Here is a 15104-nt window from a genome sequence, read left to right as displayed (position 1 = left end):
GTAAAAAACTGTAATAAACCAAAGAAATGTGTTCAAACTTTCATAACCTGCCAAATTTTGTAAAATGAACATGGTAATTAAAGGGTGTGGAGATAACTGATAACTTGAGCATACACCTTGCGCAACTATAAATGTATGCTCTACACAAAAGGGACTACAAATCCCACAAGACAATAAAAACAATGTAGTAAGTGTGCTCCTCCTAAGGAGGGATTGGCGAATTTGACCCGCTTAGTTTCGTCAAAAATTCGCCGCCGGCGAAATGTCGCAGACACCCAAGTCTGTGGATGTCAAAAACATTTTGGTGCGCAGCGAATTTTTTTGACGCACTCTTTTTTTTGACGCACTACGCCATACAAGTCTATGGGCACCATTTTTGCAAGAAACAAGGCGAAAAAAAACACCCATCCCTATTCCTAAGTAGACGATAGAACACAAAATAAATAAAGATAAAAGCTATATGCATTTAAACTACTGTTTTTAATTAAAGGTGTGGCCACAAAAATGGGCATGTCAAATCATTTTGTCCCTCTTTTTATTTCCAAAATGTTGGGAGGTATGAAATATTAATTTTATGTTTAAAACATCTCTCTATTTGTTGCTTCATACAAAAGTTACAGCAAATTTTGCTAATGGCCACTGATATCCTGGTGAGCTCTGGCTCAAATAGCCACTAACTGCAGTTGGGATTCATACAAGGACTTGTATTTTGCAGCCATTGCATTGCTAAGATTTCTACTGACCTGACAACACCTGACTAATGTTTACATTTGTACTGTAAAATGAATCCCTTTTCTCTCCTAATTAATGGCATTAATAGGAGTGTTTCAGGGTACTGTAAGAGCAACCAACCATTCATTACCCACTTAAAACCTTCAGTACAGGGTGTGCTTAATATGATTTCATTGTTTCAACTTGAAAAAAACCTGCATCTTCCTGGGCTTAACTACACTACTTCTTCATACGTCTGTCAGGGGGTCACTACAGACCACCAGGGGGCCCTGTGAGGACCAAGGAGGAAGTAGGATACAGGCAGGGAAGGTGTTTTGTAAACAGGAACAACTTTATTAACTCGCTGGAAGTACAAGGCGATTCAGAAGGTAGACACACATATGGTTAACTGTCTGGCAAAACAAGGTTAACTCTGTATTGCAGGACTGGAAGGCTTGTTGGGGTGATGATTCTGACCCACAGCAAGTATCAGGCTGGCAAGTCAGGGAAAAGTCCAAGGCATGGCACAGCAAGGCTTACCAAGATAAAGTTCAAGCAATAAGGTCAGGACAGGCAGGCATTTCCAGAATCCTCTACAGGTATGGCATCCATTATCCGGAAACCCATTATACTGAAAGCTCCAAATTACAGGATGGCTGTCTCCTATAAACTCCATTTTATCCAAATAATTCACATTTTTAAAAATGATTTCCTTTTTCTATGTAATATCAAAACAGCATCTTGTACTTGATCCAAACTAAGCTATAATTAACCCTTATTGGAAGTAAAACCAGCCTATTGTTTTTTTTAATGTTTAAATGATTTTCTAGTAGACTTAAGGTATGAAGATCCAAATTACGGAAAGATCCATTATACGGAAAACCCCAGGGCTTGCTTACACCACTGGCTGTGCCAACCCAAGTGACGTTAATGTCATGTTCCAGACAATGTTCTTACATCTTTGTTTCCTGTGTCTATGGGGCAGATTTACTAAAGGGCAAAGTGGCTAATGCTAGCGACTATTCTTCAGCGTTGCCATATGCAGGGACATCACCAATTCACTAACAGGCGCTCGCTAGCATTCATTCCATTCGCACTCTTTCGCTAGGCAACTTTTCGCTCTGGCGAACGATCGTTACTCTGCAAATTCACTAAAGTGCAGATTTTACTGAAAGTTACCTCTTTCGCCAGGGTTGAATTCGCCACCTCAGACCAGGCAAAGTGCTAAAAAGAAGCTACATCTTCCTTAATCTTCTGTCACTTACATCATATCCTGTGTGCAGAAAATGTATCAAAGTTTAAAAAACACTGGTGTCTTTTCGTTTTTTAAGTGGAATTGCCTGCAAAAGTCCTAACATCATATTAACATATATTAACTCTCTTATATTAACTCTCTTGTCTTTATTAAGGTTATTAATAGGTTATTATAGTCCCCCTAAGGCCATGAATAACCTGAGTGTCCTAAACTGGGCCTGGGGAATATTGCACAGAAAAGGTGAGCTTTCTGATAGAGTTAAAACTTGTTTTCAGCCCAAACAAACAAATGGTTGCTGGCATTTTTTTGGGTGACCTAACGGCCTGTTCTCATACCTCATGAATCCTGCTGCAAATGTATTTGAGTCTTACCTATCTGAAGAAAAACACTGAATCAACAGGAGAAACATTTACAGAGAAACCGATCTTCATCCGAGGGAGCCACACTAACATACTGTACCTATGCAAAGAATATGATGTGTTATTCTGTTGACATTCAGCGATGGCCACAGGGGGTAGAATAAATGTTGTTTACTGACAAACCCATTTACTCAAATAATGCCACCTCAGTTTATTACCAAGGAGTTACTATACTTACTATAGTTACTATACTTACTATATTTAAATGATACACATTTTTATATACAGCTGTAATGGATGTTTTTCATAATGTGGATTTTTTTGGTAGAACTAGACATGCCAATTACATGTTCATTCCAGATCAGATTCTTTATAGATTCTTTTGTACAAGCCAGGGAGTGGGTGGCCTATAGTGCTTAAAGGTAAACTATATAAAAAATTAACATTTAATATATTTTATATAATATACATTGAGGGGCTGATTCGCTAACTTCGAGTGAAGGATTCGAAGTACAAAAACTTCGACCATCGAATGGGCTACTTCGACCTTCGACTACGACTGCGACTTCGAATCGAAGGATTCGAACTAAAAATCGTTTGACTATTCGACCATTCGATAGTCGAAGTACTGTCTCTTTAAGAAAAAACTTCGACCCCCTAGTTCGCCATCTAAAAGCTACCAAACTCAATTTTAGCCTATGGGGAAGGTCCCCATAGGCTTTCCTAAGTTTTTTTGATCGAAGGATATTCCTTTGATCGTTGGATTTAAATCCTTCGAATCGTTTGATTCGAAGGATTTAATCGTTCGATCGAAGGATTATTCCTTCCATCGTTCGATCGCAGTTTTTGCGCAAAATCCTTCGACTTCGATATTCGAAGTCAAAGGATTTTAATTCCCAGTCGAATATCGAGGGTTAATTAACCCTCGATATTCGACCCTTGGTGAATCGGCCCCTTAATTTATACATTTGATATAAGCTTTATCATACTGAAATAAGAAAATTCAATTATAATCAGTTAAAAATGATGTGCCATTTCAGAAATCTCTTCATTTTTTCCTTCTCAACATCTGTCTTTCTACATTCCGTCCTAATGCAGGAGTTGGGAGTCTGATTTTGATTGACAGTTAGCACTAATATAGTCTTCGGGGGTGCTTTTTTACCTAGAAGATTTATTAGAGCTCACTCTTTTAAAATCACCAAAAATCATGTCTCTCTACTAGTGATGGGCGAATTTATTCGGCAGCCGCGAATTTCCGCTTTTCATCGCCGGCGAATAAATTTCGCAAATTTTCACCGCCGTCAAAATTCACGTTTCGCCCATCACTGCTCTCTACCTGCAGGGTTTGTGCCAAAGTCAGTTATTTTGTTAGATTTTGTGTTGGAGTCGGTTATTTATGTTAACTCTGTCACATCTGCTAGGATAGGGAGACCCACTAACATATATTGGATCTAACTGTCAATGATTATCTGACACCCAACTCCTGCATGAAGAGAGAATGAGGAGAAACAGATCCTGAGAGAGGGATCTGTTAATTCAGAAATTATACAGATTATATTCAGAGAGTTTCTTATTTTAGTATGATGAATATTATATACATTTTCACTTTCACAAATTAAAGGAACAGTAACTCCACAAAATGAGTGTTTTAATGGAAAGACAATATAATGTACTGGTGCCTTGTACTGGCAAAACTGATGTGTTTGTTTCAGATGTACCATGACTATAAAGTTGCTTGTTTACATAAACTATAGTAATCTTTCTGAAGTAAACACACTAGAATTACCAGTGCAAGCAACGGTACATTCATTTTTCATTACTTAAGGACACTTTGATTTTTTGGTATTACTGTTCCTTTAAGGATTATCCAATGGCACATACAACTAGTAAAAAAGTATGTTTTTATTAAAAAAGGCATTAAGAATGTTGTTATTAAAGGACCAGTAACATAAAAAATTTGTTTGTACATAACGAAAAAAAACCCACCAAGACACATTTTACTTTAAATTCACAAAGTCTTGCCCTGGTCGTTGCCCTGTCGCCTTTTCTGAAGAGAAGCGCAAGCGGAGTATCGGTTAGTTATTTCTTAATAAAGACTTTGCGAATTTAAAGTTAAATATGCCTTGGTGTTTTTCTTTGGTTATGTAGAAACAAATTATTTTTTTTAAAAATCTATGTTACTGGTCCTTTACAATGTATTATTTAAATGAAGCAGGGCTTTACACATTGAATTAAAAAATTAAAATTTTTTAATTCGAATTTCGAGTTTATTTTAGTGTGATTCAACTAGGGAATAGTCCAAATTCGATTTGAGTTTAAAAAAAATAAATAAAATTAGAATTTTGAAATTTATCGTGTACTGTCCCTTTAAGAATTCAAATTTGACTATTCGCCATATAAAACCTGCCGAATTGGTGTTTTAGCCTATGGGGACCTCCTACAATCAATTTGGAGTCGTTTGGTGGACTTTTGAATATCAATTTTTTTTTGTGAAAAAACTCAAATCAAATTCGATCGAATTTGATTTGAGTTTGCAGGTCGATCCTATTCACCAGAATTAAAAAAAAATTGAATTTCTAAATAGATTTCAATTGATGGTTTTTTTTTTTTGAATTTCAAGTTTATGGGTGTTTTTAGAAACTCCCGTAAACTCGAAATTCAACCCTTGATAAATCTGCCCCTAACCATTGATATCTTTTTATATAGGGCTGACATGTTCAGGGGCATAGTTTCTCTTTAACAAAGGAGATTATCAATATTGTTTTAAAAACAGGAGATTATTAATATAATACACAAGAGCCATGAATATACTGTAAATTATAGAGGTCATCCCTATGGGTGGAAGTGCAGGAACACTAAGAGGCAAGAAAGCACTTCCCATAGTGCTCATTTCCTAAGTACTTGCACCCCCCTGGACACTATGCTTTGCACTAGGCGCTAGATACAAAATGTGGTGCTCAGTGAAGAGTACAGCATCAGGATGCAGAGCTCAATCCTGTCCTTATTGCCTGCCTTAGGGCAATTTTGATATTGTGGTTTTTGTACGGTTATTGTCCCCTATAGAAACTTGGGATCTTTAAAAAGCAGGCATGAAGCTAGTTGAAATGATGGTTGTGTGGCTATATTGGAAATGTAGGCTGGTTACTACTGTTTGCTGTTACACTACTGGGACAAACCAATTCCCAGAACAAAGATAAGTGTAAATTCTCTGGTCCAGTGTATTAGCAAACAGCACAATACAACATCTCAAAACCTGGCCTAAAACAGACTATATACAAGTTTTCCACTGAACAAACATCACTTACCAATGTCACTGAGAATTATTATTACAGAGAAAAAGGAAATCATTTTTTAAAATTATTTGCTTAAATAATAGCCAGAGCTTCTTGAAATCTGTGTTTCCATATAAGAAACCCCATAACTGTACTATGTAACTATGTCATTTCTGATTGGTTTTTTTTTTAAAAAAAAACTGCCTTCACCCCTTTCTTGTGACCCATGTGGCTTAGAAATAAGCAAAACTCCATTAAGCAGAAGGTTTGTCTGTGCCCAGTTGTGCAGTGCTTTTCCTACTAAGGGGCTTGTTTCCAACATCTGAACCTAAAGTGCAACCCTGGATAACGGTAGTAGCTTTGTGAGCAGTCTGTAAAATGGGCTTCAGTATTAGTAACCTAGTACTAATGTGCAACAGGAAACAACTGCCTTTTGTTAAGTTTGAAAATATCCATACCACAATACACACCAGAATACAAACATGGCTGTGCTATATGGTACAGTTATATACATTATACAGTCAAATGTATAATGAACACAGTATTTCATACTGTATTATATTTTCTTTTCCCAGTGCCACAGATTTCTAGCCTCTGACAATCCTGACCTTTCCTTTTCATAAAAAAAAAATAACGATTCACAAGTGTGCCTCAATTACAAAAACTCCAATTTATCCTGAAGGTGTTTATGTACAGGCATGGTCAACTGCTTTTAAGACACAGGGACTTTTGATCTCTCCTCTATATAAAACAGCCCCCCAGATCTTTTTAGTTTTAAGTCCAGTTGTTGATCTGTCTTCTACAGCAGTGGTTTCAGATGAAGTGCCTATATATATATATATATATATATAAAAAATTAGACAGTACATTAACTGCAATTCAAAATAAGTTATTTATGGAACCTGGAATTAGACATATTCTGCTATGTTTAACTTTGTTATGCTTGTACCTATATTATTTATTTGGCGCCTAAATATTTGTGTATATATATTTATATATATATATATATATATATATATATATATATATATATATATATATATATAGTAAATAAAGTACCCCCTCTTGTAAAATATAAGGATATTATAAGTTACCGAGGAGTTTCATGACCATATAAAAACACGAGGCCGAAGGCCGAGTGTTTTTATACAGGTCATGGAACTCCGAGGTAACTTCTAATATCCTCATATTTTACAACTGGGGGTACTTTATTTATTATAATACACAAGTTTCAGTGAGTCATGTGACAGAAATGACATCACTACTCACCGTTTATAACTGATGACATCAGAACTCACCGTTTATAAGGATATAATTTACAGGATATTCATGGCTTTTGTGTATTATATATATATAAATATATGGCAACTTAAGTAAATTGTAATTGGTTGTATATAGGTTTGTAACCTTGTTTATGACTGGTTTAAATTACGAGCTTTACTATTGGATGTAGTTCCTTTAAATTCGGTGTATATTGTTTTTGTCATTAGCCTATGACTAAGTGCCCAATGAAGGTCTGAAACGCGTAAGGCTTTTTATTTGTACATGAGTGCCGCAACTTTTTAATAAACAATAAGGAATAAATTAAAGGTGTATTTTAAGACCAATGTATTCAAAAAAGTATATAATTTATTTATCGAACAGAATTCTTAAAAGCTGGCCGGCCAGGAAATAAAAAGATAATCAGTAAAATTACATAAAAACAATTTGCTATTTCATAATTGGGGCAAGCACTTATCATAACCAAGGAGTATATATTGTATTATTAAAATTTAAACGAGCGACTACCCACCTGGAGTAACTTGATAATTGTTTTAATGTAATTATATACTTATTTGAATACATTAGTCTTAAAATACACCTTTAATTTATTCCTTTCCATTATCCTCAATAGGACCTTGAGGATTGAGGGTCAATGACAACAAATAAACCTAACTGATGAAGGAAGGCCTTCAGGCATGTCAAGAGAGGTAATAGGGACCCCCCACACACACACACAAAATTTTTTAAACCTAACTGGCATTTTGGCTGAGCACCTCTTGTTACTGTTCCGAGTCACCTTGGGACCCCACAGTTTGGGAACGACTATTCTAGTGTGGCTCTTTCATTGTTTTAATTGTCACCTACAGCTAGCTGGAAAAAAAACAAATCACTGATGGTTCAGTTGCCCTGAACCTTGGCTATCCACCCTGTGAACTAATAAACAGTGAGGAGTATGACGGAAAGCTTATTTCCCTAAAGTTCATTTCCTACCACTTTATGTACATCGATCTTGAAGGGGTTCTTTCCCCTGGGTAGTCTCACTTGGAGAATAATTAGCAGGTTTAGATCTGGTAGGACCCCAGTGAATGTTAGGAGCTGAGATAAAAGGGATCTGTGTTCAGAATGAAGTACTGTTGGTTTCAAAAAGAATAAAGAGGGAAATCCACTTTGCCTTAGTTAGAATTGTAGCAAGGCTTTTGTTTTGTTTTATTTGCCCGATTTTTGTCACAAAGTCTGGAAATATATAATAAAGTGCTGTGCGTCTGCTCTTGCTTACAATCCCTATGTCACTACTGACTGTGTGGCAGTGCTGTTGTAGCTCATTCTGGTGTGATTTAAATGCTTGAATCTATTCTGTAGGCCTTCTTTGCTGGAATTTGTAAACAGATAGCTCTACTGGAAAATACAAAGAGGGTATTGTGGCATCAATCATTATTTTTTCAAATGAGTAAGTTTAATACTAGTCAGGTGGTAGCCCTAAAAATAGATTTCCTGGTATAACTACATCTTGCTACAGCTAAATTGAAAACTGCTAGCAAAATAGAAAGCTGGACATGAAGTAAACCTGTTAAACTTTTCCCGTCAGGAACCTGCCTCAACAACGTGAAAGTATAATAAAAAATATAAAAAGTAACTGCTGTTAATCGGGGTTGTTAAGTGGGGGTTGAACCTAGCAACCAGGAATAATAACACTAGCAATGTGAATTATTGGGTTTTAGAAAGTAAAATCATCTTGCCAGAGTGGAGAGTGACTCCAAAAACAACAGTTTGGAGTCACATTCTGTTTCAGCCAAGGTTGCAAGTACAGGTATGGGACCTGTTATCCAGAATGCTTGGGACCTGGGGTTTTCTGTATATGGGATCTTTCTGTAATTTGGATCTGCATATCTACATTAATGATATGCAATAGGATTGATTTGCCTCCAACAAGCATTCATATCTTAGTTTGATGAAGTACAGGGTACTGCATTATAATTACAGAGAAAACGGAAGTCATTTTTAAAATTTTAAAATATTTGATTAAATTGGAATCAATGGGAGATGGCCTTCCTATAATTCAGAGCTTTCTGTATAACGGGTTTCCAGATAATGGCATTAAAGCACAAAGAAAAATTTCCATGTGAAATAGTCATATTCAACTTGTTTTTAGTAACTGTGGTACAGGTATCTGCTATCCAGAATGCTCGGGACCTAGGGTTTAAAAGATAAGGGCTCTTTCCATAATTTGTATCTCCACACCTTAAATTGACTTAAATATCATTTAAACATTAAATAAACCCAATAGGATTGTTTTACCTACATTAAGGAATAACTATTAGGGAAGCACCGAATCCACTACTTTGAATTCGTCCAAACCTCCGAATCCTTTGTGAAAGATTCGCTGAATACCGAACCAAATCCAAACCCTAATTTGCATATGCAATTCATTGTTGGGGAGACAAAAAGACAACGTGTATGGTTACATTTTTTTTAAACTTCCTTCTTTTGTGACTAAAAGTCAACCGACTTTAAGGATTTGGATTCAGTTCGGCCAGGCACAAGGATTTAAGCGAATCCGAATCCTGCTGAAAAAGGCCAAATCCTGGCCAAATACCAAACCGAATCCTGGATTCAGTGCATCCCTCCTAACAATACTTTGGGGCAAATTTACTAACCTCCGAAAATTCGCCAGCGACGGCTTCGCTCATATCGCAACACTTCGTCAGGTGTAGATTCGCCAGGACAACACTGATTCACTAATATCCGAAGTTGTGTCCAGGGCACCGAAATCAGCTGATATAAATAATATAAAATGTTCTCTCTTGTTTGGTATCATGTGAATTGCAAACATGTCTGTATCATTTTCCCCATTTCTTTTAAATTCTGTTTAGATTGCAATACAGGCTTCCTTGCTTTGTGCCTTCTCTTTCATAATTATGGCAGTTTGTGTAAACCTGTTTAATGTTTTTGACATACTGTGGTCTTGCTTGTTTTACATTAACATTTCATACGTAGCGTGACTTCCTCCTATGTATTATGTCACTGTACTGTAATCAAAAGAAAACCCAAATATCTCAGTTTGAGAATCCCTTTAGTTAAACATTGTTTTCTATGTGACGTTGGACAGGAGATTTAGCCTGTCCAACACTTACCCATGTGCCAACAGAATATGTACAGTAGAACTAGGGATACACCCTATCCACTATTTTCTCGAAAAATTCGGCCGAATACCGACCCGAATTTGTATATGCAAATTAGGGGTGGCAAGGGGAAAACATTTTTACTTTCTTGTTTCGTGACAAAAAGTCATGCAATTTCCCTCCTCATCCCTAATTTGCATATGCAAATTAGGATTTGGATTCGGTTCGTCCAGGAAGAAGGATTAGGCTGAATCCGAATCCTGCTGAAAAAGGCTGAATCCTGGTTGAATCCTGAACCGAATCCTGGATTCGATGCATCCCTACGTAGAACCCCCATTTTACGTGTAAAATGTAAAACCAGGGGAATGTATTATGCATAATATATAGGTGGCACCACAAAGCAACAATTGAAAATGAAGAAAAACTTAAAATCAGGGGATGTAAAATGGGGGTTCTACTGTATTACCATTAACCTTTACTAACTTTCCCTTGAACTTTAATGAAGTTATGGAAGTCATTCAGAGAAAAAAAGGGATAGGGTCACCTACTATGCAATTTTACAATGACATTGACATTGAACTAATATTATGTTTGCAGATGACCTGAATGTTTGTATTGATACAAAAAAGGCTTGGAACATGGATGCCTCTCCTCAGGCAATGGCACTGTAACTGTGTAAAATCATTTATACAGAAAACAGGTCAATGGCAGTTGTTTCAAACATTACAAGTAGATATTCTTTAGCAAACGGCAGCCTGTTTGTCTGGCACATGAAAAAATGTATTCATTGATTTTTTTCCTGTTTTTGGTAATAAATTATATAGAAAGTTTTTAATATTACATGATATGGCCATTATATTAGACATAGGTAAAATAAGGGTACACGGTTGAGTTTTGTTGTCTTACTGACTGAGGAATTACAGGTATATCACTTAAAGTAAACACCTCTCAACAGTTTCCACCATCAGTGATGATTCTCAGCTACAGGAAACCTCAAAAAAGAAAGTGCAATATTGTGTACATACTGTTACATGCAGGGATAACATGTACATCAATGTGATATTTCACTCCTGACATCGATGATATTTCACATGTACAACACCGACCCATGGATAAGGTAAGGAATAATAATCACTGGGGGTTTCCTAAAATGTGCATTCCCACCCCCTGTAAGATAACGTTTCCTCCTCCTTTAAGAGATTGTTTAAAGACAGAGAGATTGGAAGAAAGTTGGACAGAACATGAGAAAGAATTCTTGGTAAGGGTTGCCACCTTTTCTGGAAAAATACTGACCTTCCTATATTTTTATCTTTCTTCCTTATTAATAACGTTGGCATCAGGTATAATTTTTACCAGCCAGGCCGGTAAAATACCGGTTGGGTGGCAACCGTAGTAATGAGAGAGGAGTTGGGGAGCATGTAAGTAGAGGAGAAAAACAATTGGCTTGATAAGTACCCGGAAGTAAGTTCTGAGATGTAGAGTGGAACTGCTTTGAATGTTATTGTCAGTTGGTTGAATTTTATTCTGAGTTTGCAAAGGCTGGAAGAGAGTAATGATCTGTTCTTCCGCAACTGCCAGTTGAAGAAGATTGATTACCCACAATTCTTACCTAATAGATCACTCTCACTTAATCATCTTTTTGACAAGGATTAGCAGAAACAACAGATTCATAGTATAGACCACTGGTTCCAAAACTTTGGGCCAGGCTGGCCTTGGGGAAGCTTGGAGTAGAGGTAGGGAGTTCTTAACTGAAGTCCAATTAGGGTGAGAATGGGTATTTGCTCTTATGGACACACTTGAAAGTCCAGCTTGAAAGTCCAACCACCAGCACAGACCATTTAAAAATTGCAACTTACTAAAATGTAAAGTCATGGCAAGCACATCTCTGCATGTGACTTAGTTCTTACTCACAAAGAAAATCTGTTTCCCATGCTGAGAGTGATCCACATGCAACCCTCACTAGAATGTTGCCACACACTCCATCCTGTTTACCCTCCAACCTCTTATTATCTCATCAGCAAATAGACAAAAATACCAACACAATATAGTGATTGCAAGCAGGGAAGTCTTGTCATTTGTTGCACTAAATAAACAATTGCCATATTGTGCCGCTATTTTTGTCTTTTTGATGATAACACATTTCACTAACTCAGCTTCATCAAACCTCCTCTAAACACGTCCTCTATGTGAGAATTGTGTTTATTGATAAAACACTATAACAAAGTAACAAATCAATACATAATAAACATTGTGCAGCCCACAGAATAATCAAAATCTAGAAATAACAACAAAACATGAAATAATTAATCTGTAACCTTCAATATTATCAAGTTCTCTGTGTGGGACCAGAGCTATTGCAAATAGGTATTTTTTATTACATTTTGTGAGTTTTTGGAGTGATTGTCACGATCGACACCCAGAATTCAGCACCAATGCTAGGCTCCCTGGTCTCAGCTCTTATGTCTGCCTTTAACAGCCGTCTTTCACCTGGGAGGAGCCCTCGGCTAATTGGATGCCACCAGGTCTTATAAAGAGAGGAGCCAAGCGAGTGTTCTGGATGAGGAGCACGGTCGTTAAACAAAAGTCTTTTGGGCAGAAGGTCAGACAGGCCGAGTCAGTGCGGGCAGAATTCAAGCGAAGTCAGACAGGCAAGGGTCAAAACCAGGAGATCAGTCAAGAGTAGTCAAAACAGGCAGGAGTCACAACAGGAATCAGATAACAGGATTAACCAGCATAGCACCCAGGAACTCTCAAAAGATGAACCTAACAACCGGCAATGATCACAATACAGGCTTCCCTTTAAATACTGTTTGAATTTGGCGCCATTGCGCACTGACGTCATCACACTAGCGTCAATATGCCTTTAAGAAGCGGAAGTTTGCGCCGCGCGTGCCCTAGGAAACTGGCATTTAGGAAGGAGACGAGCAGCATGGCAGATGTCCCTGCTGACCCACTAGACCACCAGGGTAAGTCCTCACAGTGATATAACGCATTATACAACAAATTGTACTTTATGAAACTTTATTAGCAAAAACAAGGGAACACAAGCATATCAAACACAAGAAGTGGAAGGGGAGAAAACCAACATGTTGTGTTGAGTTACAATGTATATTCTTAATAAAAATGTTGCTGTAAAGCACCTTGTGAAAAGTCCTGTGCATGTAAAACATTTTAAAATAAATTAAAACCTATGGTTTGAACTTTAGATTATATTTTAAATCTACAAGTAAAGGTTTAGCTATTGTAACAACCAAAAAACATGGACCAATACAGAAAAAAGTAAATAGGTACTACTGGATAGTCTATTACCACCACAGCTTTAGCTGAAACACTTAGGGGCCCATTTACTTAGCTCGAGTGAAGGAATAGAGGAAAAAAAACTTTGAATTTCTAATGTTTTTTTTGGCTACTTCGACCATCGAAAGACGCTACTTCGACCTTCAACTAGGACTTCGACTTCAAATCGAACGATTCGAACTAAAAATCGCTCGACTATTCGACCATTCAATAGTCGAAGTACTGTCTCTTTAAGAAAAAACTTCGACCCCCAAGTTCGCCACCTAAAAGCTACCGAAGTCAATGTTAGGTCCCCATAGGCTTAGCAAACTTTTTTCGATCAATGGTTTATAATCCTTCGAATCGAACGATTCGAAGGATTTAATCGATCGCATGAATAGCGCTAAATCCTTCGACTTTGATATTTGAAGTCGAAGGATTTAACTTCAACAGTCGAATATCGAGGGTTAATTAACCCTCGATATTCGACCTTAAGTAAATTTGCCCCTAAGTGAATACTGCTGTAGATCCGATGTTTAATAAAGACCAAGCCAGGGAGGTGCTGTCTTATTCCTGGATAATTCTGAATGTGGCTAAACCATCGAGACACATTTATATAGGTTTCCTTTTCCTGAATCGATAGGCCAGCTATTACAGGGTGAAGTCCATAATAAATTAGGATGTCTGCCAAAGTTACTGCATTTCCAGCAACATACACTTTGTCCTTAAGATAATGATTATGATCCTTCAGTACATTACGGATATCTTCCTTAGAGGACACTCTGTCTATGCATGTGATGCGGTACTCCAACCATTGCTGAACTACTGCTTTCTCTTCTGCAGAGGATCCTAGAAGTTCTTCTTTTTTGGCTTCTTTCACTAAATAAGAGGCAATAGAGGAAAGCCCACCAGGCTGGGACCTTTATTTGTCTGAAGGATCGGAATCTTGCCAGCTCCTTGAGCCCGACTACTGTATTTCCCACCGTTCAAGCCCAAACACCTCTCCAAAGCGACCAATTCCTTCGCCGCCATCTTTGTAGTCAATCCTGTCAGCGTCCATTATACAACATTATTACAACATATCTGCATGTTGTAACTCTAAATAGCTCATGTCATTTTAATGACATCATGATAAGGAAGTAAATTTGCTCAGATTATAAAATAAAATGTTTGCTTTTAGATGGTCTCTATAACAGATGCACAATACACTTTACATGTGTGTAAAACCCTAGATTATAGTGTAAAGGTATTGAAATGATTTCTCATATTATGTATTTACGATTACAAATATTCCCCCTTAAAATGAAATGGCTCAAAAATGTAATTGAGAGACTATATATGTATTTGTAATGTCATTCTTCCTCATCAAGATGGAAGTTCAATGCTTCTAAATTTTAACTAGAGTTAAAATTTGTATGGTCCACTAGATAATACTTTAAAAAAACACAATTTATCCTTTTTTTTTTTATTTGTCTAACCCTGATACAATTCTAAAAAAAAATAAAAGAGTTTGTAGGTGTGGCGTGCCATTTAAACACCATGTCCCTAATTTGCACAGTCCTTATTCTATATGTATATATATATATATATATATATATATATATATATATATATATATATATATATATATATATATATATATATATGTACCCAGAGAGATACATATTCTCTGTGATATGTTACATTTTACATGAAAATGCTCACATTCTTGTAATTTGTTATTACCTATTGCTATAGTTATAACACTGCAATCATCGCATTAGGCCAGAAATGAAGGCATCCCAATGCCAATACCAATAAAATCATTTTATGAGGTCACAGTGTACCCAGGAACTGTAATTGTGGTTTG

The 15104-nt window shown here is 36.7% G+C and overlaps 1 pseudogene; it reads right to left on the bottom strand.

The window, feature by feature from the left end:
* Positions 1 to 12123: 12123 nt before the first annotated feature.
* Positions 12124 to 14329, bottom strand: LOC108695411 (annotated as a pseudogene).
* Positions 14330 to 15104: the final 775 nt, after the last annotated feature.

Source organism: Xenopus laevis, chromosome 1L (assembly GCF_017654675.1).
Source record: "Xenopus laevis strain J_2021 chromosome 1L, Xenopus_laevis_v10.1, whole genome shotgun sequence".
Lineage (NCBI taxonomy): Eukaryota > Metazoa > Chordata > Amphibia > Anura > Pipidae > Xenopus > Xenopus laevis.
This window is presented reverse-complemented; position numbering and strand designations above follow the sequence as displayed.